Raw genomic sequence first — 22,317 nt, 5'->3', positions numbered from 1 at the left:
GATTAGGAGCCGTGCTGTCTCAGGTCCAGAAAGGCAAAGAAAGGGTGATCGCTTACGCCAGCAGGAAACTCCATCCCACGGAAAGGAACCCTGACAACTACAGTTCCTTTAAGCTGGAATTCCTTGCCATTGTCTGGGCAGTGACAGAGAGGTTCAAACACTACCTGGCCTCCGCGAAATTCACCGTCTTCACGGACAACAATCCGCTAACGCATCTGGATACTGCCAAACTCGGGGCCTTGGAACAGCGATGGATGGCCCGGCTGTCCAACTACGATTTCACCATCAAGTACCGGGCAGGACACGAGAATACCAATGCCGATGCCTTGTCCCGAATGCCCAATTTGCCAGAAGCGGGAGAAGACCCGGAGGCACTTGAAGAGGTGGAGCTGCCTGCATTCCATCGCCCCAAAGCCACTCAGAACTCCCATCATGTGAAGAACAGGCACAAGAACCAACCGGATGCCACGCTGAATCCCCTGCCCCATCACGGGTGGGCGGAAACCCAGGATGGCGACCCCGCGGTCCGTCGGGTGAAAGAGCTCTTGACGCAGGCAGGGTTGCACCCTGGCCCAGATGACCCACAAGAAACCCAACAGCTGTGGAAGGGGAGAAGCAAACTGTTTATCCATGATGGCAAGTTGTGCAGGAGGAGCATCGACCCACGTACTCATGAATTGGTGTGGCAGATAGTGGTGCCAAGGCGAGATGCGCCCATGGTTCTGGGAGCCTACCATGATGGAGCCGGACACTTCGGATGGAGGAAGCTAGAAAGGCTACTCCGAGGGAGGTTCTATTGGATTGGCATGAAGAGAACCATTGAGAAGTGGTGTCGGGAGTGTGGTCCATGTAGTCTGCGCAGGAAGGATCGTGACAGTCAACGGGCTCCCCTGCGGCCTATCATCACCAAACGGCCGCTCGAACTGGTCGCGCTGGATCATGTGAAGCTGACACCTAGCCGGTCGGGCTATATCTACGCCCTTACCATCGTGGACCACTACTCCAGGTTTTTGGTGGTTGTACCTGTCAAGGATCTAACGGCCAGGACTGCCGCCAGGGCCTTCCAGCAGCACTTTTGTAGGCCCCATGGCTACCCAGAGAAGGTACTGACTGATCAGGGACCTGCATTCGAAGCGGAAGTGTTCCAAGAATTCTGTCAACTGTACGGGTGTAAGAAGATCAGAACCACACCGTACCATCCTCAAACCAACGGGATGTGTGAGAAGATGAACCAAGTGGTAATCGATTTATTGAAGACCTTGCCTGTGGAGGAACGGAACCTGTGGCCAATAAAGTTGCCTGACTTGGTGGATATGTACAATCACATCCCAGTAAGTTCCACCAACTGTACTCCAGCGTACCTGATGCGAGGAAGATCTAGTCGATTACCCGTTGATCTGGACATGGGGGTCCTAGTACCCGAAGATACCTCGCCGGATGCCGATTGGGATGCAGAAAGGCAGCGAAGGTACCGCGAGGTACGGGAGTGTGTAGAAAGAAGTCTCGCCCAGGCTAGGCAGAAACAAGAAAGGGACTACAACCAACACGCTCCTGCGATTCCCCTGTCCCCTGGTGAACAAGTACTTAAACGAAAGAGGAGATTACACAAGCTCGATGACCAATGGGAAGCGGAACCGTATACCATCCTGCCATCCGACTTCGATAACACAAAGGTCTGTCTCATCAGCAAGGACAGAGGGGAGACTTCGACAGCGGTATCCAGGGATCACCTTAAGGTCTGCCCCGATAAGTTGAGAGAGAGGGACATGGCCCCAGAAATCTCCCCACCAGTGGAAAAGGAGAAGATGATCCACATCGTCCTTGGTGACTTTCCCCAGTCCTGGACTCAGATAAATCAAGCCATCGTGGTACCTGTTCTAATGTTTCAACAGCCGGACCCACCAGAAACAATGGTGGTACCAGATCATCCGGTCCCGCAACCTCAACAAGCCTTACCTGAAGATGCCATGCCGACCGTTGAACCGTCAAATCCTCCCTCTGCTATCGGTGAACCTGCTGTACCCACTGTTGATAGCAGCAGCTCTGAGAGCCCCAACCTGCCAGTGCTACCCAGACTCACTAGAAGTGTAGCTAGAAGGCAGTGCACTACACCAGCAGTAGCAAGCATAGCGGGCCCTGTTAGGCCAATAGCAACCCCTGCGCTGCGAAGGTCCACACGCAGCACTCAAAATCAAACTCCCCTCCGCTACAAAACTTGGAGGTATTAATAAGGGCTGCTATTCAGTTGAAATTGTTTGTGTGCATATCTTTTGTTACAGGTTTTAAAATGGACAATAGAGTAATGGACGGTGAATTGCTCAAAAACCTTCAAACAGGGGGACCCCTTTGTTTACCCGGGGTCCCCCGCTGTTTCAACCACTGAACTGAGAGTCATAAACTGTGCATGACCTAATTTTCGCAACGTTCAAGAGTTCTCACCTCCCATAAAGGGAAGCGCTGTTATGTTTAATTGTTTATGCTATTTCAAAATTTTGTGTGTTCCCTGCTAACATGTATTGTTGTTCTTGTTTTCCCAGTCCCGGAGTACTGGATTTAACCGGGGGGGAGTGCAGCGCCCCAGAGTCCTGGTCGTTGCAGTACTGTGGCTCCGCCACTATGGGGAGCTGTGGTACATCTGATTGCACTAAAGGAGTTTCTCTGATCAGGTAACACCTCACTACACTTCACACTCCGGCCACCAGGGGGGGTGGTCCTATCTAGTAGGCCACTCCTCACACTCTGGTAAAACTGGGGGTTGGACAGGAAGACGGAGAGAAGTAGCTGGGAAGAGCTAGTGAGAGGACCTGTCAGGGATGGGATCCTGGCAGACTCCTCAGAGCAGAACTAACCAGTGCACAACGGGAATACAGTAAAGAGGAATTGGGACCAGAAGGAGTCGTGCTGTTAGACCGAGGCAACATCCTTCTGAGGCGCAAACAGTCGGTGGCCGGAACGCCGAGCAAGTAAGAGACTTTAAGTACACTGCAAACCACGGCAGGGCAGCCAATTACAGGTTGGCTGTCTCACTTAACACCTAAGCAGACAACGGAGGCAGCTGTGGGAGAGGGGCGACTCTAGGGTCCCGGAAGAACTCCAGGCCTACCCCGTCATACGGGTGCGTCCTACCATATCATCTGGAGGACGGAGAGAACAAACATCAGAGATAGACAGAACCAGTTGTGAGGACTATCCCGGGAGCTCAGCAGGGAAGAACTACAACACCCAGCGCTAGAAGGTAGATACTGATTCCCACCTGTAAAGAGAACTCCTGATGTGTCTTTGGACCGGCCGGTCTCTGACAGCCCTGGTAACAGTGCTCTGGACTGAGGACTCTAAAACCTTCAGTAAAGAGGTAAAGAGACTGCAACCTGGTGTCCTCGTTATTTACCGCGGCCTGCACCCCACAACTGCACCATTATCATCACTCATTGCACCGGACGTTCCCCACTGACCGGCAGGGCCACGGACCGGGTCTAGTCACCGTGACAACCCCCCAGAACAGAGACTCTGCGGCCCGGTACCGGGTACCCCTCGGCCCAGCGGCGGTGTGGGGGCGCTCCAATCACATGAACTAAATCTTATTTAACGAGGAAAAGTATAAAAAACACTGCTGTGGTGTTCACAATCCTCTTGCAGTAGGACAGGCTGGATGGCAAAACAAGTGCTAGTAATATCCCAAAAGTTATAGGAATGAAAAAATAACTTTTAACCATGCCAAAGGAGTTGAAAAGAAAAGTCTTGAGTGAGGAAAAGAAGGACTCAATTCTGGCTTTACTAGCAGAGGGACACAGTGAGCATCATGTTGCCTCCATCCTTAAATTTTCTAAGATGGCAGTCCATTACGACAAGGTCAAGCAGCAGACATTGGGGACAACAAAGCTATAGACCGGCAGAGGGCGAAAACGAATCTCCACTGACCGAGATGACCATCATCTTATTCAAATGTCGCTCAGCAACCGTAGGATGACATCAAGTGACCTACAAAAGGAATGGCAAATGGCAGCTGGGGTGAAGTGCATGGTAAGAACAGTTCGTAGCAGGCTCCTAGAGGCAGGACTCAAGTCATGTAAAGCTAGAAAAAACCCTTTCATCAATGAGAAGCAAAGGAGAGCCAGGCTGAAGTTTGCCAAAGACCATAAGGACTGGACCATAAAGGACTGGAGTAAGGTAATCTTCTCTGAGGAGTCTAATTTTCAGCTTTGCCCAACACCTGATGGTCTAATGGTTAGACGGAGACCTGGAGAGGCATACAAGCCACAGTGTCTTGCACCCACTGCAGGGCCGGTGTTTGGCACAGGCAGACCAGGCAGACGCCTGGGGCCCCCACCTAGAAAGGGGGCCCCCTGCCTCTGCAGCCCCTGTATGAAGTGCCCAGAGGGTGTACAGCAGTGAAGCAGCAGTCCCAGAGCGTCTCTCCCAAACCCCCCTTGAAACCCCCTCAGTGCAGTGATTTACTCATGTGGTCCCGAAGCTCTGTGCTGTTTGCTGTAGGATCAGGTTTCACAGTCACATACAGCAGGGATCAGCATAGGCTCTGACCAGTCACTAAATCACTGCTGGTAATCTGACAGGGCGACCTCCTGTCACTACTGTCTGGATGACACAAGACAGGGATATTGTCTGCTGAATCAGGGTATTTATTATATAGAAATAAATGAATTCCAACATGAAATAATATGGGTAAACTATACACATATAGTACAGGTGTGCATAGGAATCAGCGTTTTGGGTGCATTTTTTTTTTGTAGCCAAAGCCTGCTCTCTTGGCAGTAAAAACACTGCTTTCAAAACACCCATTTGTTTAGGGTATGTGCAGAGGATCCGGAAATGGCAGCCCTTTGGATGCAGTGGACATGTGCTGCGTCCAAAGTGCTGCCATGTTTTGAACACAGGTGACTCCGCATGTGTTCATTGAACCGTGTGGAATCCCTGCGTCCTATACATTGCACGGGTGAGATTTCTCTTGTGGAGACTCGCGTCTGCGCCATATAAATTGACATGCTGCAGCCTGGACAGACGCGCCCCATGTCCGTCACTGTGGGTGAGGTGCAGGTGTCGGTGCACGCATAGTAGAGATGGAATTTCTTGAAATCCCATCCACTATACTGTAACATCTGGCTGCTGCGGGTTGGACACTGCACAAGTACACAGCAGCCGACCCGCAGCGTTTTCTGATTGTGGGCACACACCCTTAGGGTACTGTCACACAGTGCAATTTTGATCGCTACGACGGTACGATTCGTGACGTTCTAGCGATATCGTTACGATATCGCAGTGTCTGACACGGAGCAGCGATCAGGGACCCTGCTGAGAATCGTACGTCGTAGCAGATCGTTTGGAACTTTCTTTCGTCGCTTGATCTCCCGCTGACATCACTGGATCGTTGTGTGTGACACCGATCCAGCGATGTGTTCGCTTGTAACCAGGGTAAACATCGGGTTACTAAGCGCAGGGCCGCGCTTAGTAACCCGATGTTTACCCTGGTTACCAGCGTAAACGTAAAAAAAACAAACAGTACATACTCACATTCCGGTGTCTGTCCTCCGGCGTCTCAGCTTCTCTGCACTGTGAGCGCCTGCCGGCCGGAAAGCGAGCACAGCGGTGACGTCACCGCTCTGCTTTCCGGCTATGGCGCTTACACAGTGGAGAGAAGCAGAACGCCGGGGGACAGACACCGGAATGTAAGTATGTACTGTTTGTTTTTTTTACGTTTACGCTGGTAACCAGGGTAAACATCGGGTTACTAAGCGCGGCCCTGCGCTTAGTAACCCGATGTTTACCCTGGTTACCCGGGGACTTCGGCATCGCTCCAGCGCCGTGATTGCAACGTGTGACCGCAGTCTACGACGCTGGAGCGATAATCATACGACGCTGCGACGTCACGGATCGTGCCGTCGTAGCGATCAAAATTGCACTGTGTGACAGTACCTTTAGAGCTTTTGTTGTTTGTTTTTTACAGTATGCATTTTGTCTACAGCACATGTTTAATAAAGTTAGCGTTAGTCACAAAAAACGCAGCGAAAAACAACATTGCAACATTTGCAGCATTTTTTAAACTTTTTCATTGCTTTCTACGGGTGAAAAAAATTGCTCAAAGAAACTACTGAAAAAAAAATGCTGCATGTGAACATAGTCTTACTCTGAAACGCTATGTCTATCTGTGGTGTTACATAGGACTGCATGTGATATATACTAAATTATCTGTACTCAGAGAATTATCACTGCTATCTCTGGTGTTACATAGGACTGCAGGTGACATCTACTACATTATCTGTACTCAGATATCACTGTGTTATCTGTGGTGTTACATAGGACTGCAGGTGACATCTACTACATTATCTATTCTCAGAGAGTTACCACTGTTTTATCTGAAGAGTTAAAAAAAAATTAAGAGGGGGTTGGGGGCAATTCTTTGTCTTGGGCCCCCAATCTTTTCTGACCCTAGCAACGCCCCTGCGTACAGCTAATAGTGGCAGACCTGTTGGCCTATATAAGGCCCCTAAATATGGGGGCCACAGTGCAATGTTATCATTTGGGGCCCCCACTTTAAATTTTTGCCTAGGGCCCCACTTTGTCTAAAACCGGCCCTGACCCACTGTGAAATTTGGTGGAGGATCAGTGATGATCTGGGGATGCTTCAGCAAGGCTGGAATTGTGCAGGTTAATCTTTGCAAAGGACGTATGAATCAAGCCGCATACAAGGTTATCCTGGAAAAAACAGTTCATTCCTTCTGCTCAGGCAATGTTCCTCAACTCTGAAAACTTTTTTTTTCAAAAGGACAATGCACCATGCCACACAGCTAGGTCAATCAAGGTGTGAATGAAGGACCACCACATCAAAGCCCTGTCATGGCCAGCCAAATCTCCAGACCTGAACCCCATTGAAAACCTCTGGAATGTAATCAAGAGGAATACAGATAGTCACAAGTCATCAAACAAAGAAGAACTGCTTAAATTTTTGTACCAGGAGTGGCATAAGGTCACCCAAAAGCAGTGAGAAAAACTGGTGGAAAGCACGCCAAGATGCAAGAAAGCTGTGATTAAAGATCATGGTTATTCCACAAAATATTGATTTCTAAACTCTTCCTGAGTTAAAACATTAGTATTGTTGTTTCTAAATTAATATGAACTTTGTTTTTTTGCATTATTTGAGGTTTGTAAGCAATGCATTTTTTTGTTCTTTTGACCATTTCTCATTTTCAGAAAATAAATACAGAAGTTATTGCTTGGAACTTCGGAAACATGTTGTCAGTAGTTTATAGAATAAAAGAACAATTTAAATTTAACTCAAAAATATATCTATAAAGAGAAAAATCAGACAAACTGAAAATTTTGCAGTGGTCTCTTAATTTTTGCCAGAGTTGTATATATATTTTTCATTTTAAAAAATTACAAAAACAAAAATGGGCCGATGCAAAAGTTTGGGCACCTTGCATGATTATTACCTATTAGCACCCCCTTTTGCAAGTATCACAGTTTGTAAACGCTTATTGTAGCTAGCCAAGAGTCTTTTGATTCTTGTTTGAGGGATTTTCATCCATTCTTCCAGTTCTGTGAGATTCCTGGGTCATCTTGCATGCACTGCTAGTTTGAGGTCTAGCTTCAGATTTTCAATGATGTTCAGATCAGAGGACTGTGAGGACCATTGAAAAACCTTCAGTTTGCGCCTTTTGAGGTAATTGTTTGTCGATTTTGATGTGTGTTTAGGATCATTATCCATGTGTAGAAGCCATCCTCTATTCAACTTCAGCTTTTTTACAGTTAGTGTTATGTTCGCAGGGCTGACATCAGGGTATTAGTGCCTCTACTAGTGCATAGAGGCCAGTGAGCAGAAGCAAAGAGGACACACTAGCAGCCGGGGCCCCCCTCTTCTTTCCTTTAGCTCACCAGACCCAAGGGGCAACAGTTCAGGGCTGCCACACGCAAGGTGCATAATAACACTACACAGTTAAATGCTAAATCACCTGCAGTGATTCACTGAGCTGAAATCTTGATCTGTGCATGTGCATAGAATGCAGACTCACACTGAGCACCACCACCCACACAGTGATGGTGGCGGCAGTGCTATCCGTATTTTCACTGTATTGATTGGTTATATGCGTTGTCTTTTTTGCTGTTTGTTTTGTTTGTTTTCTCTTCTGTTATTGGCGCTATAATTTTGCAGTTCGGCATTTTTTTTCCCGTTTTTCAGTACACGATATGTTAAAACCAATAGTGTTGTTCAAAAGTACAAAAAACACAAGCTCTTGCACGGCCATATTGACAGAAAAATAAAGTTATGGCTCTGGGAAAAAGGGGAGCAAAAAATAGAAATTCAAGAACTGAAATACCCCTAATCACAGTTTAAAGTTTTGGAAGAATTTACTTTAATGTTTGTGTCACCCCTTATATCATAAAATAATAAATAAACAGAAACTGCTTTTCTAATAGACTAACAAGTCCAGACAAGATCCATTTTCAGCTGTCACCTCATTGTCATAACTAGGAGGATTACAATGAGAGATAACAGAATCCACCATTCTCAGTAGATAGCGTCACAGCTCAACTCTTTCCTCTTCCTGCATTTCACTAAACATGAAAACATGCATAGAAAATCCACCCAAGGAAATAGAATCCCCTATAATGTCCTATGATATATAAACATACATATGTCCAATGTCCACATCTCCAAACAGAAAAGAAAGCAGCTTCCATAAATGTCCAGAAAACAGAATACAATTATCTGCAAACCTGAAATACAAATTATAAAAAATAATCACAATATGGTATCAATTAGTTTAAAAAATGTATGTGACACATTCCCTTAAAGAAAAATAAATAAAAATATACCTAAAAAAGAGTATTTGATATTTTAAGAAATGTTTAATAGGTTAGAGTAGAGTAGAGTAGGGCCCTGCCAAAAGAGTCTACCTTGTAGTGGTGGCAGGCTTAAAAAATCTTTTGGTCAAAACAAAAGCTGCTGGCTATGTATGTGATATGGTGTTTGATGGGACCTGTTATTGTGTGATTGGTGAGGATGGGGTGCAGAAGTGGAGTTTTTCCAAGAGTGGGCAGTGGGACTGTGGAAGGTTTGAGGGGAGGAGGCAGATCTTGGGTGGAGTTAGAACTGGGGTGGAGCCTGGGCAAAGTGTCAATGGGACCCTAAAATTTGGCCAGTGTGGTGCCCAGAAATTCCTAATCACAGCCCCATATGTTTGCATCAAGAATTTGTTGAAATTTAATTGAATCCACTCTTCCCTCTTCCCGTGAAATGTTTCCTGTGTCATTGGCTTCAAAACAACCCAAAGCATGACTGATCCACCCCTATACTTAATGGTTGGTGAGATGTTCTCTTCCTGAGATTCTGTGCTCTTTTTCCTCCACACAAACCATTGATCATTGTGGCCAAAGAGTTCTATTTTTACCTCACCACCGACTTGTTTCCAAAGTGCATCAGGCTTGTTAGACGTTTTTCTGCATACTACTGATGCTGAATTTTATGGTGAGTCACCAGGCACTGGAGGGCAGGTGCCTAGGGTGGCAGGTTGTGGGGCAGTGCCATCGTGAAAGAAAGAAAACAAATGTTTTAATTAAAAAAAAAAAACTACTCCTTTGCTGGATCAAAAAGCAAAACCGGGCTTTTTTTAGAGGGGAGGGGGAATTCAATATGTGAGAGAGTAGCAGGGCAATGGAGCTAGTGCTCCCTGCCTAAAAGGAAAAAAATGCATCCAAATGGCACAGGACAATCATGTGACAGAGTTTTGCTAGCTGGAAGCTGCAGAAAGTTAAAGGGAATCTGTCGCCCCCCTGGATGAATATAAACTATGGGCATACAGGTTATAGAATGGTTGAACCAGTCTTACCTGTATGCCTCATAGCTGTGGTGTTGATGTTGAAAAACAGTTTTAATGTTTTATGTTAATTATTTCTTCCAGGCTCCGGGGCATGTGATGCCTGGAAGAAATCCCTGCCTCCTTTCTTCATTATAATGGCACCCCTTCCCATTCACGTTACACTGACCTGTGATGTGCAGTTGCAGCTTTATGTGAACCTTATCCACCCTTCTGTGGACTGAGTATTCATCTATCTTCTGAGCAGGCTCCGGTGAGTCTCTAGACCAGGGGTCCCCAACCCGTAGCTCGCGAGCCACATGTGGCTCGCCTGCCCGACATGTGGCTCGCCGACGATCACAGAAAAAAGTCCCTAGGGACTGTACAGCGGTGTGGGAGCGCTATTTGTAAGGCCCCGCCTCTTCCCCTGACGCCTCTCAGGAGAAGCTCCATTTGACATTAACCCAACCGTCACCCACAAGGCCTACGGCTTCCAGCCAATCACCTCTCCCCACTCTTCTTCTTGCTTACAGGAAGCCCGTGACTTCTGTGTTGCTATTGGTGGTTGCACGGAGATGAGCGATTGGATGTTCCTCAACTACAGTGGGCGGGAACGCGAGTGGCAGGGATGCGTTGTCCCAATTACCTGTCCCGCACCGGTTATGTTGTTTCGCTTGGTGTTCCTGACGTGAAGTGACGTGGGCCTCTTCTGTGAGGCTTCCCGCTCTACTTCTTCACGGTTGGTCTTTTGGTGGGGCTGTTCCTGAACGCAGTGTAATATCTGCATAGAGGAGCCATGTCTCACCGGCTGTCTAAGGAGGAGTTGGATGAGCAGTTTGAACAGTTCTTAAAGGAGGTAACTCACAAGGATCTGCACTGGCCGCTGCCTCACACCTCTCACAACGTGACGGCATATGTCAGCTACAACAGAGCTACCAATAGTGTGTGTGGTGCCGGCTTCTGTTCTTCCACAGTTACCTGCGATTATACATTATATATATATATATACATACATGTTATTACACGGCCACAGGTCTCCTTATTGCTCAGTGGTGCCATATCCTTAGGATAGGATATTAGTGGGGGCTCCACATCAGGGACCAGCTCTGAATACAGTGTAGAGGCCATTCTTCGGCTCTGCAGCTCCGCTCCTAATGAAATGGATGGGGCTGATCTGCAGCACCCTGGTACACGGAGCTGTGCTGGATCTGTACGCTGTGGACCACTTACACATCTTACATAGTTATTAAGGTTGAAGGAAGACTTTAAGTCCATCTAGTTCAACCCATAGCCTAACCTAACGTGCCCTAACATGTACACATGTCCATACTGCTCTGTACTGGATGCCTAGGGATCATGGGGCCAGTGATATAGGGAGCATCTTATGGGGCCAGGAATATAGGGAGCATCCTATGGGGCCAGTAATATAGGGAGCATCCTATGGGGCCAGTAATAGAGGGAGCATCTTATGGGGCCTGTAATATAGGGAGCATCTTATGGGGCCAATTTAATATGGAACATCTTATGGGGCCAATTTAATATGGAGCATCTTATGGGGCCAATTTTATAGGGAGCATCTTATAGGGCAAATTTAATAGGGAGCATCTTATGGGGCCAATTTAATAGGGAGCATCTTTTGGGGCCAATTGTATAGGGAGCATCTTATGGGGCCAATTTAATAGGAAGCATCTTATGGGGCCAATTCTATAGGGAGCATCTTATGGGGCCAATTCTATAGGGAGCATCTTATGGGGCCAATTTAATATGGAGCATCTTATAGGGCCAATTCCATTTGGAGCAGTATATGGGGCCAATTACATATGGAGCAGTATATGAGGCCAATTCCATATGAAGCAGTATATGGGGCCAATTCCATATGGAGCAGTATATGGGGCCAATTCCATATGGAGCAGTATATGGGGCCAATTCCATATGGAGCAGTATATGGGGCCAATTCCATATGGAGCAGTATATGGGGCCAATTCCATATGGAGCAGTATATGGGGCCAATTCCATATGGAGCAGTATGGGGCCAATTCCATATGGAGCAGTATATGGGGCCAATTCCATATGGAGCAGTATATGGGGCCAATTCCATATGGAGCAGTATATGGGGCCAATTCCATATGGAGCAGTATATGGGGCCAATTCCATATGGAGCAGTATATGGGGCCAATTCCATATGGAGCAGTATATGGGGCCAATTACATATGGAGCAGTATGGGGCCAATTACATATGGAGCAGTATATGGGGCCAATTACATATGGAGCAGTATATGGGGCCAATTCCATATGGAGCAGTATATGGGGCCAATTACATATGGAGCAGTATGTGGGGTGTCATGTTCCCAATGGCAGGGAATTAACAAAAGAACACGGGCAAAAACAGGACGAGCTCTAGGGTGATGGAACCTGAGCTGACCGCGATCCTGAACCTCAACACACAACTAGCAGCAGCCGGGGAACGTTCCTGGGGGGGCTCTAGACGTCTCGCGCCAGCCGGAGATCTAGCTTCCCCTATCAGAAGAATCACAGACCTCTCTTGCCTCCAGATAAATATTCCCACAGAAATAGCAGCCCCCCACATGTAATGACGGTGAAATGAGAGGAAGGCACAAACGTAGTTATGAAAACAGATTCAGCAAAATGAGGCCCGCTAAAGCTAGATAGCAGAGGATACAAAAGGTGAACTGCGCGGTCAGCTTAAAACCCTTCAAAATACCATCCTGAAATTACTTGAACTCATGTGCCAACTCATTGTACATGAGTGGTAATTTCAGCCCACTAGAGCAACCAGCAGCAGAGATTTACATATCTGCAAGCTGGACTAAAAACATGAAAGCAAACATGAAACAGGGAAATCCAGACTTAGCTTGTCCTGTAGGCTTTAGGAGCAGGTAGCAAAGGTAACAGAGACACACTGATACATTGATAGCGGGCGAGGGAATGACAGAGAAGCCAGGTTAAATAGGAACTCCCACTTCCTGATGGAACAGGTGGATGCCAGAGACCGTAGGGAACGCAAGTCACCCAGTACCATCTGCAGCCACCAGAGGGAGCCCAAAAACAGAATTCACAACAGTACCCCCCCCTTGAGGAGGGGTCACCGAACCCTCACGTGAACCACCAGGGCGATCAGGATGAGTCCTATGGAAGGCACGGACTAAATCAGTGGCATGAACATCAGAGGCGACTACCCAAGAATTATCCTCCTGACCATAACCCTTCCACTTAACCAAATATTGGAGTCTCCGTCTGGAAACACGAGAATCCAAGATCTTCTCAACAACATACTCCAATTCACCCTCCACCAGCACCGGAGCAGGAGGCTCCACCGAAGGAACAACCGGTACCTCATACCTCCGCAATAACGACCGATGGAAGACGTTATGGATAGCAAACGATGCTGGGAGGTCCAAACGAAAAGATACAGGGTTAAGAATCTCCAAGATCTTATAAGGACCGATAAACCGAGGCTTAAACTTAGGAGAGGAGACCTTCATAGGATCAAAACGAGAAGACAACCATACCAAGTCCCCAACACGAAGTCGAGGACCCGCACGACGACGGCGATTAGCAAACTGCTGAGTCTTCACCTGGGACAACTTCAAATTGTCCACCACATGACTCCAAATCTGGTGCAGCCTATCCACCACCATGTCCACTCCAGGACAATCAGAAGTCTCAACCTGACCAGAGGAAAAACGAGGATGAAACCCCGAATTACAAAAGAAAGGAGAAACCAAGGTAGCAGAGCTAGCCCGATTATTGAGGGCAAATTCAGCCAGGGGCAAAAAGGCAACCCAGTCGTCCTGATCAGCAGACACAAAACACCTTAAATAAGTTTCCAAGGTCTGATTAGTTCGTTCCGTCTGGCCATTCGTCTGAGGATGGAATGCAGACGAAAAAGACAATTCAATGCCCATCCTAGCACAGAACGCCCGCCAAAATCTAGACACAAACTGGGATCCCCTGTCAGAAACGATGTTTTCCGGAATCCCATGCAAACGAACCACGTTCTGAAAAAACAGAGGGACCAACTCAGAGGAGGAAGGCAACTTAGGCAAGGGTACCAGATGAACCATTTTAGAAAAACGGTCACACACAACCCAGATGACGGACATTTTCTGAGAGACAGGGAGATCTGAAATAAAGTCCATGGAAATGTGCGTCCAAGGCCTCTTCGGGATAGGCAAAGATAACAACAGTCCACTGGCCCGAGAACAGCAAGGCTTAGCCCGAGCACAAACCTCACAAGACTGCACAAAAGAACGCACATCCCTTGACAAAGAAGGCCACCAAAAGGACCTGGCCACCAAGTCTCTAGTACCAAATATTCCAGGGTGGCCCGCCAACGCAGAAGAATGGACCTCAGAGATGACTGTACTGGTCCAATCATCCGGAACAAACAGTCTTTCAGGCGGACAACGATCAGGTCTATCCGCCTGAAACTCCTGCAAAGCATGACGCAAGTCTGGGGAGACAGCAGATAATATCACCCCATCCTTAAGGATACCAGTGGGCTCAGAATCTCCAGGCGCAAAACTCCTAGAAAGAGCATCCGCCTTAACATTCTTTGAACCTGGCAGGTATGAGACCACAAAATTGAAACGGGAGAAAAACAATGCCCAACGAGCCTGTCTAGGATTCAGACGCCTGGCAGACTCAAGGTAAATCAGATTCTTGTGATCAGTCAAGACCACCACACGATGTTTAGCACCCTCCAGCCAATGAGGCCACTCCTCAAATGCCCACTTCATGGCCAAAAGCTCCCGATTACCAACATCATAATTCCGCTCGGCGGGCGAAAATTTTCTAGAAAAGTACGCACATGGCCTCATCACCGAGCCATCGGAACTTCTCTGCGACAAAACCGCCCCCGCACCAATCTCGGAAGCATCAACCTCAACCTGAAAAGGAAGTGAAACATCTGGCTGGCGCAACACAGGAGCAGAAGAAAACCGGCGCTTAAGTTCCCGAAAGGCCTCCGCAGTCGCAGGAGACCAATCAGCAACATCAGCACCCTTCTTAGTCAAATCAGTCAAAGGTTTAACCACACTAGAAAAATTAGTTATGAAGCGACGGTAGAAATTAGCAAAGCCCAAGAATTTCTGAAGACTCTTAAGAGAAGTAGGTTGCGTCCAGTCACAAATAGCCTGAACCTTGACAGGATCCATCTCAATAGTAGAAGGGGAAAAGATGTACCCCAAAAAAGAAATCTTCTGGACCCCAAAAAGACATTTTGAGCCCTTTACAAACAAAGAATTGGCCCGCAAAATCTGAAATACCTTCCTGACCTGTTGGACATGGGACTCCCAATCATCAGAAAAAATCAAAACATCATCCAAATACACAATCATAAATTTATCCAGATATTCACGGAAAATATTGTGCATAAAGGACTGGAAGACTGAAGGAGCATTAGAAAGTCCAAAAGGCATTACCAAATACTCAAAATGGCCCTCAGGCGTATTAAATGCGGTTTTCCACTCATCCCCTTGCTTTATTCGCACAAGATTATACGCACCCCGAAGATCTATCTTAGTAAACCATTTAGCCCCCTTAATGCGAGCAAACAAATCAGTCAATAATGGCAAAGGGTACTGATATTTGACTGTAATTTTATTCAAAAGACGATAATCTATACAAGGCCTCAGGGAACCATCTTTTTTGGCCACAAAAAAAAAACCTGCTCCTAAAGGGGATGAAGATGGACGGATATGTCCCTTTTCCAAGGACTCCTTAATATAATCCTGCATAGCAGTATGCTCTGGCACAGACAGATTAAACAAACGACCTTTAGGAAATTTACTGCCAGGAATTAAATCTATAGCGCAATCGCAATCCCTATGAGGAGGGAGCGAATTGAGCTTAGGCTCCTCAAAAACATCTCGATAGTCAGACAAAAACGCAGGGACCTCAGAGGGAGTAGACGAAGCGATGGAAATCGGAGGTGCATCATCATGAACCCCCTGACATCCCCAGCTTAACACAGACATTGTTTTCCAGTCAAGGACTGGATTATGAGCTTGTAACCATGGCAGACCAAGCACTAGGACATCATGTAGATTATACAGTACAAGGAAGCGAATCACCTCCTGATGAACGGGAGTCATACGCATAGTCACATGTGTCCAATATTGTGGTTTATTCCTAGCCAATGGTGTAGAGTCAATTCCCTTCAAGGGGATAGGGACCTCCAGAGGCTCCAGACAAAAACCACAGCGCTTGGCAAATGACCAATCCATAAGACTCAGGGCAGCGCCCGAATCTACATAGGCATCTACGGAAATGGATGACAATGAACAAATCAGAGTCACAGACAAAATGAACCTAGACTGCAAAGTGCCAATGGCAAAAGACTTATCAACCTTTTTTGTGCGTTTAGAGCATGCTGATATAACATGAGCTGAATCACCACAATAAAAACACAACCCATTTTTCCGTCTATAGTTTTGCCGTTCGCTTCTGGACAGAATTCTATCACATTGCATAGTCTCAGGTGCCTGTTCAGTAGACACTGCCAACTGGTGTACAGGTTTGCGTTCCCGTAAACGCCGATCAATCTGAATAGCCATTGTCATAGACTCATTCAGACCTGTAGGCGCAGGAAACCCCACCATAACATCTTTTACTGCCTCAGAAAGGCCCTCTCTGAAATTGGCAGCCAAGGCGCACTCATTCCACTGAGTAAGTACTGACCATTTCCGAAATTTCTGACAATATATTTCTGCTTCATCTTGCCCCTGAGAGAGAGCTAATAAAGCTTTTTCAGCCTGAATCTCTAAGTTAGGTTCCTCATAGAGCGAACCCAATGCCAGAAAAAACGCATCCACACTGAGCAACGCAGGATCTCCTGGTGCCAATGCAAATGCCCAATTCTGAGGGTCGCCCCGCAGGAAAGATATAACAATCTTAACCTGCTGAGCAGGGTCTCCAGAGGAGCGAGATTTCAAAGAAAGAAACAATTTGCAATTGTTCCTGAAATTCAGGAAACTAGATCTATCCCCAGAAAAAAACTCTGGGGTAGGAATTCTAGGTTCAGACACAGGAGCATGTACAACAAAATCTTGTATATTTTGCACCTTAGCAGCAAGATTATTCAGGCTGGAAGCCAAACTCTGGACGTCCATGTTAAACAGCTGAGGTCAGAGCCATTCAAGGATTAAGAGGAGGAAAGAAGCAGCAGGCTGCAATTATGGCTAGGCAGCACACTCTGAGTAAGAGAGAGGAAAAAAAAAAAAGGTTCCTCAGACTTCTTTTCCTCCTACTTCAGCCAATACAATTAACACTTTGTGGGCCGGCTATACTGTCATGTTCCCAATGGCAGGGAATTAACAAAAGAACACGGGCAAAAACAGGACGAGCTCTAGGGTGATGGAACCTGAGCTGACCGCGATCCTGAACCTCAACACACAACTAGCAGCAGCCGGGGAACGTTCCTGGGGGGGCTCTAGACGTCTCGCGCCAGCCGGAGATCTAGCTTCCCCTATCAGAAGAATCACAGACCTCTCTTGCCTCCAGAGAAATATTCCCACAGAAATAGCAGCCCCCCACATGTAATGATGGTGAAATGAGAGGAAGGCACAAACGTAGTTATGAAAACAGATTCAGCAAAATGAGGCCCGCTAAAGCTAGATAGCAGAGGATACAAAAGGTGAACTGCGCGGTCAGCTTAAAACCCTTCAAAATACCATCCTGAAATTACTTGAACTCATGTGCCAACTCATGGTACATGAGTGGTAATTTCAGCCCACTAGAGCAACCAGCAGCAGAGATTTACATATCTGCAAGCTGGACTAAAAACATGAAAGCAAACATGAAACAGGGAAATCCAGACTTAGCTTGTCCTGTAGGCTTTAGGAGCAGGTAGCAAAGGTAACAGAGACACACTGATACATTGATAGCGGGCGAGGGAATGACAGAGAAGCCAGGTTAAATAGGAACTCCCACTTCCTGATGGAACAGGTGGATGCCAGAGACCGTAGGGAACGCAAGTCACCCAGTACCATCTGCAGCCACCAGAGGGAGCCCAAAAACAGAATTCACAACAGTGGGGCCAATAATATATGAAGCATCTTATGGGACTGTTAAAGGGTATTGACTTTTAAGATTGCTACTTCCAATAGGTGGCACTAGAGTTCAAGTTGCATAACAATAATGTAAAATGCATAAGGATAGAGTGAAAGCGAAAATCTGCATGTTATTATTTGTGCCTTCTCTAGGTTTTTCTATGACTATCTGCATTGTGGCTCTCGACCAACTTTCATAGCGGAATGTGGCTCTCAAGGTAAGAAAGGTTGTGGACCCCTGCTCTAGACTATAGCGCCACAACTGCACGTCACAGGTCAGTGTGATGCTGATGGGAGGGGGGTACCACTATCATGAAGTCAGGAGGCAGTGATTTCTTCCAGGCCCCACACGCCTCAGAGCCTGGAAGAAATAATTAACATATAACATTAAAACTGTTCTTCTCAACATCAGTACCGCAGCTATGAGGCATACAGGTAAGACTGGTTTATTGGTATATTGTGATTGGTCAGTTTGGGTTTCTAAAACTACGAGTACCAGCATTCCATTCCCCTACTTTCTGTGGCATGGGGTCATGTGACTAACACTAGGCGTATGGTGATTGGTCAGTTTGGTTCTCTAGAACTACGAGTACCAGCATTCCATTCCCCCACTTCCTTTAACATGCAGTCATGTGAATAAAATTAGGTACATCGTGATTGGCCAGTCAAGGTTTTTAAGGAGTATGTTGAGGTAATGATGCCACTACCCCCTGACGAGGGCACGTCGCCGAAACGTGCGTAGGGGAAGTGGCACCATCACATCATGAGGTAAGATATGTTTATTACATTCATTACATCAATGTAGGATACTATGGTCTTCACATCTATGCTCCAGCATTCTATCCAATGTGTATTGCAGGCACTTTAGCTGTAATTTTGAGGGCTATGGGAATATAGTCAACACACTATATGATTTTTTTTAGTCTCTGGATGCAAGTTTTATTTATGTTGGTATTTATTTGTGTATTTTCAATCTTTGACGACGTTGTTTACTAGCATTACATCTTGCTCTTGCCTGCCATCTGGTGGTGCCACTTACTTTCTTTGGCTCCTCACCTTGCACTATATTGGCACTTTTTTAACATTGTTTGTCTTTAAATTATTTCTAACACAATATTGTAATTGTATTGTTCAACTTTGTTAAAGATTATTCTGATGAAGGTCTTGTGAATAGACCAAAAACATTTAAAATCTTTGAACTGGATGCACAAAAAAAGAAATGTTCAACTTTTTCTGCAAAACCATGAGTGCCAAGTTTTTTGTGATTACTAATTGACGGGCTGGAAACCTTACTTGTGCACCACCAACGAGGACCTTGAGTGCTGTGTGCACCTTCTTCATTAGTCTATTCAGTAGGACTATCAGCTGTGTGTCCACCAGACTTCTGCTCAACACAACTGATGGTCCCAACCCCATTTATAAGGCAAGAAATCCCACTTACTAAACCTGACAGGGCACACCTGTGAGGTGAAAACCATTCCCCTGACTACCTCTTGAAGCTCTTCAAGAGAATGCCAAGAGTGTGCAAAGCAGTCATCAAAGCAAAAGGTGGCTACTTTGAGGAACCTAGAATATAAGACATATTTTCAGTTGTTTCACACTTTTTTGTTAAGTATATAATTCCACATGTGTTAATTCATAGTTTTGATGCCTTCAGTGTGAATGTACAATTTTCATAGTCAGAAAATACAGAAAAAGCTTTAAATGAGAAGGTGTGTCCAAACTTTTGTTCTGTACTGTATATATATACTGCCCAAAAAAATAAAGGGAACACTTAAACAACAGAATATAACTCCAAGTAAATCAAACTTCTGTGAAATCAAACTGTCCACTTAGGAGGCAACACTGTTTGACAATCAATTTTACATGGGAGGGCAACAACCCAGCAGCAGGACCGCTACCAAAGCCTTTGTGCAAGGAGGAACAGGAGGAGCACTGCCAAAGCCTTGCAAAATAACCTCCAGCTGGCCACAAATGTGTATGTGTCTGTACAAACGGTTAGAAACCAACTCCATGAAGATGACCCGGCCGGCCGCGCCCAATCAGCGACAGGCGCATTCCAGCCGCGAATTGGCGCAGGATTTAAACAACGCTTCACTGATTGGTTGCGCCCGGCAATCAGCAATATTTGTACGGAATTTAACCCCCACTCACAGTGAGACGTAGTTCACTCACGTTTACTGAACAAGTTCTGTCAGTCACAGTGCCACATAGTTCACTCACGTTTACTGAACAAGTTCTGTCAGTCACAGTGCCACGCAGTTCAGTCACGTTTACTGAACAAGTTCTGTCAGTCACAGTGCCATGTAGTTCAGTCACGTTTACTGAACAAGTTCTGTCAGTCACAGTGTGATATAGTTCTCTCACATTTACTGAACAAGTTCTGTCAGTCACAGTGCCACATAGTTCAGCCACGTTTACTCAACACGTTTCGTCAGTCACAGTGTGACATAGTTCACTCACGTTTACTGAACATGTTCAGTCAGTCACAGTGCGACATAGTTCAGTCACGTTCACGGAACACATTCTGTCAGTTACAGCGCGCTGAACAGATACTTCTTTACTGTACACTATCACGATTTACGCTTCCTGTCTTCCAATGGGTCATAAGCGAAAATACACCAATGAGGATGACAGAAAAGCAGCAGCAGCAAGGCAACGACTATGTCGAGAGTAAGAGACACTTCAACAAACTGCCGCCAGACAAGCCCAGGAAGCGGAATCTCACAGACAACGTCGCCAACAGGAGACACCACAACAAACTGCCACACGACAATCATAATGTATATATTTTAGTGTAGCATAACAATCCTTTTGCAGGATCAAGAAGTGCCATAAAAAACAATTTGTGTACAATGTAACAATTTCTTTATTTAAATATACAACAAAGTAACATATATAATAAATATAATAAAATTTGTGCCTCAAACCAAACACCGGAGGCTGGTGGGCAAAGTGGATTATAGTTTAAACTTCTATAGCAAAAATTGTAATTATGGGGACAAGCACATTAAGAATCTGACACCTAATGTATTGCAATCTTATAGGAAGGGAACACACAAACCAGGAAGTGGACCATAAGTTTGAGATAGGTGCTGAGGTTATAAATTAACTCAGATCCACCAGACACCCCTTTCCGCCTCAGAACAAAAATATAAAGAGCAAAAAGTCAGATCATCCTCATATTACCTTATATGCAGTCCCACTCCAAAAACCACTGCCACGTGATTAACCAAGCCTCCGGACCCCTACGCACGTTTCGCTGTTGCTTCTTCCTGGGGGTGTGTCTATGGGCAGGCGTCATGTCATTTTATATGATCACACATCCAATCAAACTGATTGGGAGGAGTTTTGTCACACAAGGAACCAATGCATGAATACGGAACAGGGCTATAGGTGGAATTTGAAGTGTTAAAGCCGGTATGAAATCAACACAATTACTTGATGACCGGGAAAAATCATCATATGTGCACATAAACAAATGATTATATCTATGTATATGTCTAGAAGAATCCGGAAAATCAGAGCGTGCAATGGCCTTATCTTATAAATGCATGAATACCGCTGCCACGTGGGGTAACAAATCAAGTGAGATTCAGAACTGGGTTTCACAATAAATGGTTTCAACTAAAACGGATTATGAAGAAGCATTGGTCAATTTTATTTGCCGACCCCATTTTGAAACAAATTTTACCGCCAACTCCGTCCATAGTAGCAAAGAGATCTAGAAATCTTCAGGACATTTTGATGCACAGCCATTATGAGCCCAATAAGACAACCAATACTTTACGTCAAGAAATGGCTGGTTTTTACCCCTGTGGGAGATGCAAGGCGTGTGCCAATTTTATTAAAACCAAGTCCTTTTTGAATTTTGACGGGTCTAAGAGATTCGAAATTAGAAAATTCATCACATGCACGTCTAAGGGAGTTATTTACCATGCCAGTTGTCCCTGTGGCAAGGTATACATTGGCCTTACCACAAGGGAATTGAAGGTCAGGATACGAGAACATCATTTGGACATTGAGAAGGCGAAGGAAATTGATGACGTCTCAAGTCTGAAGACTATCCCAAGACATTACAAAGAGTTTCACAATTGTGATCCCTATCTGTTAAAGGTAAAAGGGATTGATATGGTCTCATTGGGGCCTAGGGGAGGGGATTTGGGCAGAACTCTTGCCCAGGTGGAGAGTCGGTGGATTTACCGCCTGGGCACCCTGGCGCCGAATGGCCTTAATGAAAATCTCGGTTTTAGTGCGTTTCTGTAGTCATTAATGTATTCACTTTCTCTCTCTGTTTTTTAACTATGTCTGTGGTAGGCTAGCTACCTTGTGTCTTGTCTTGTTTTTACTCCTTTTTATTCCTTTTAGTTATGTCTGTTTTGTCATCTTCAGGAATGCATGACGGAATCGGATGTGATGGACCGTTGCTTTGGTTG

General features: G+C 45.8%; 1 long non-coding RNA gene across 1 annotated transcript in view; it reads right to left on the bottom strand.

Moving 5' to 3' along the window:
• The window catches only part of LOC143785018 (uncharacterized), an 86,632-nt gene that overhangs the window by 25,814 nt on the left and 38,501 nt on the right, over positions 1-22,317 (bottom strand). The window contains exon 2 of the long non-coding RNA XR_013217946.1: positions 8,647-8,730. This is a non-coding gene — a long non-coding RNA (uncharacterized LOC143785018). The remainder of the gene's footprint in view (positions 1-8,646; positions 8,731-22,317) is intronic.

This window comes from Ranitomeya variabilis, chromosome 7 (genome assembly GCF_051348905.1).
Source record: "Ranitomeya variabilis isolate aRanVar5 chromosome 7, aRanVar5.hap1, whole genome shotgun sequence".
Lineage (NCBI taxonomy): Eukaryota > Metazoa > Chordata > Amphibia > Anura > Dendrobatidae > Ranitomeya > Ranitomeya variabilis.
This window is presented reverse-complemented; position numbering and strand designations above follow the sequence as displayed.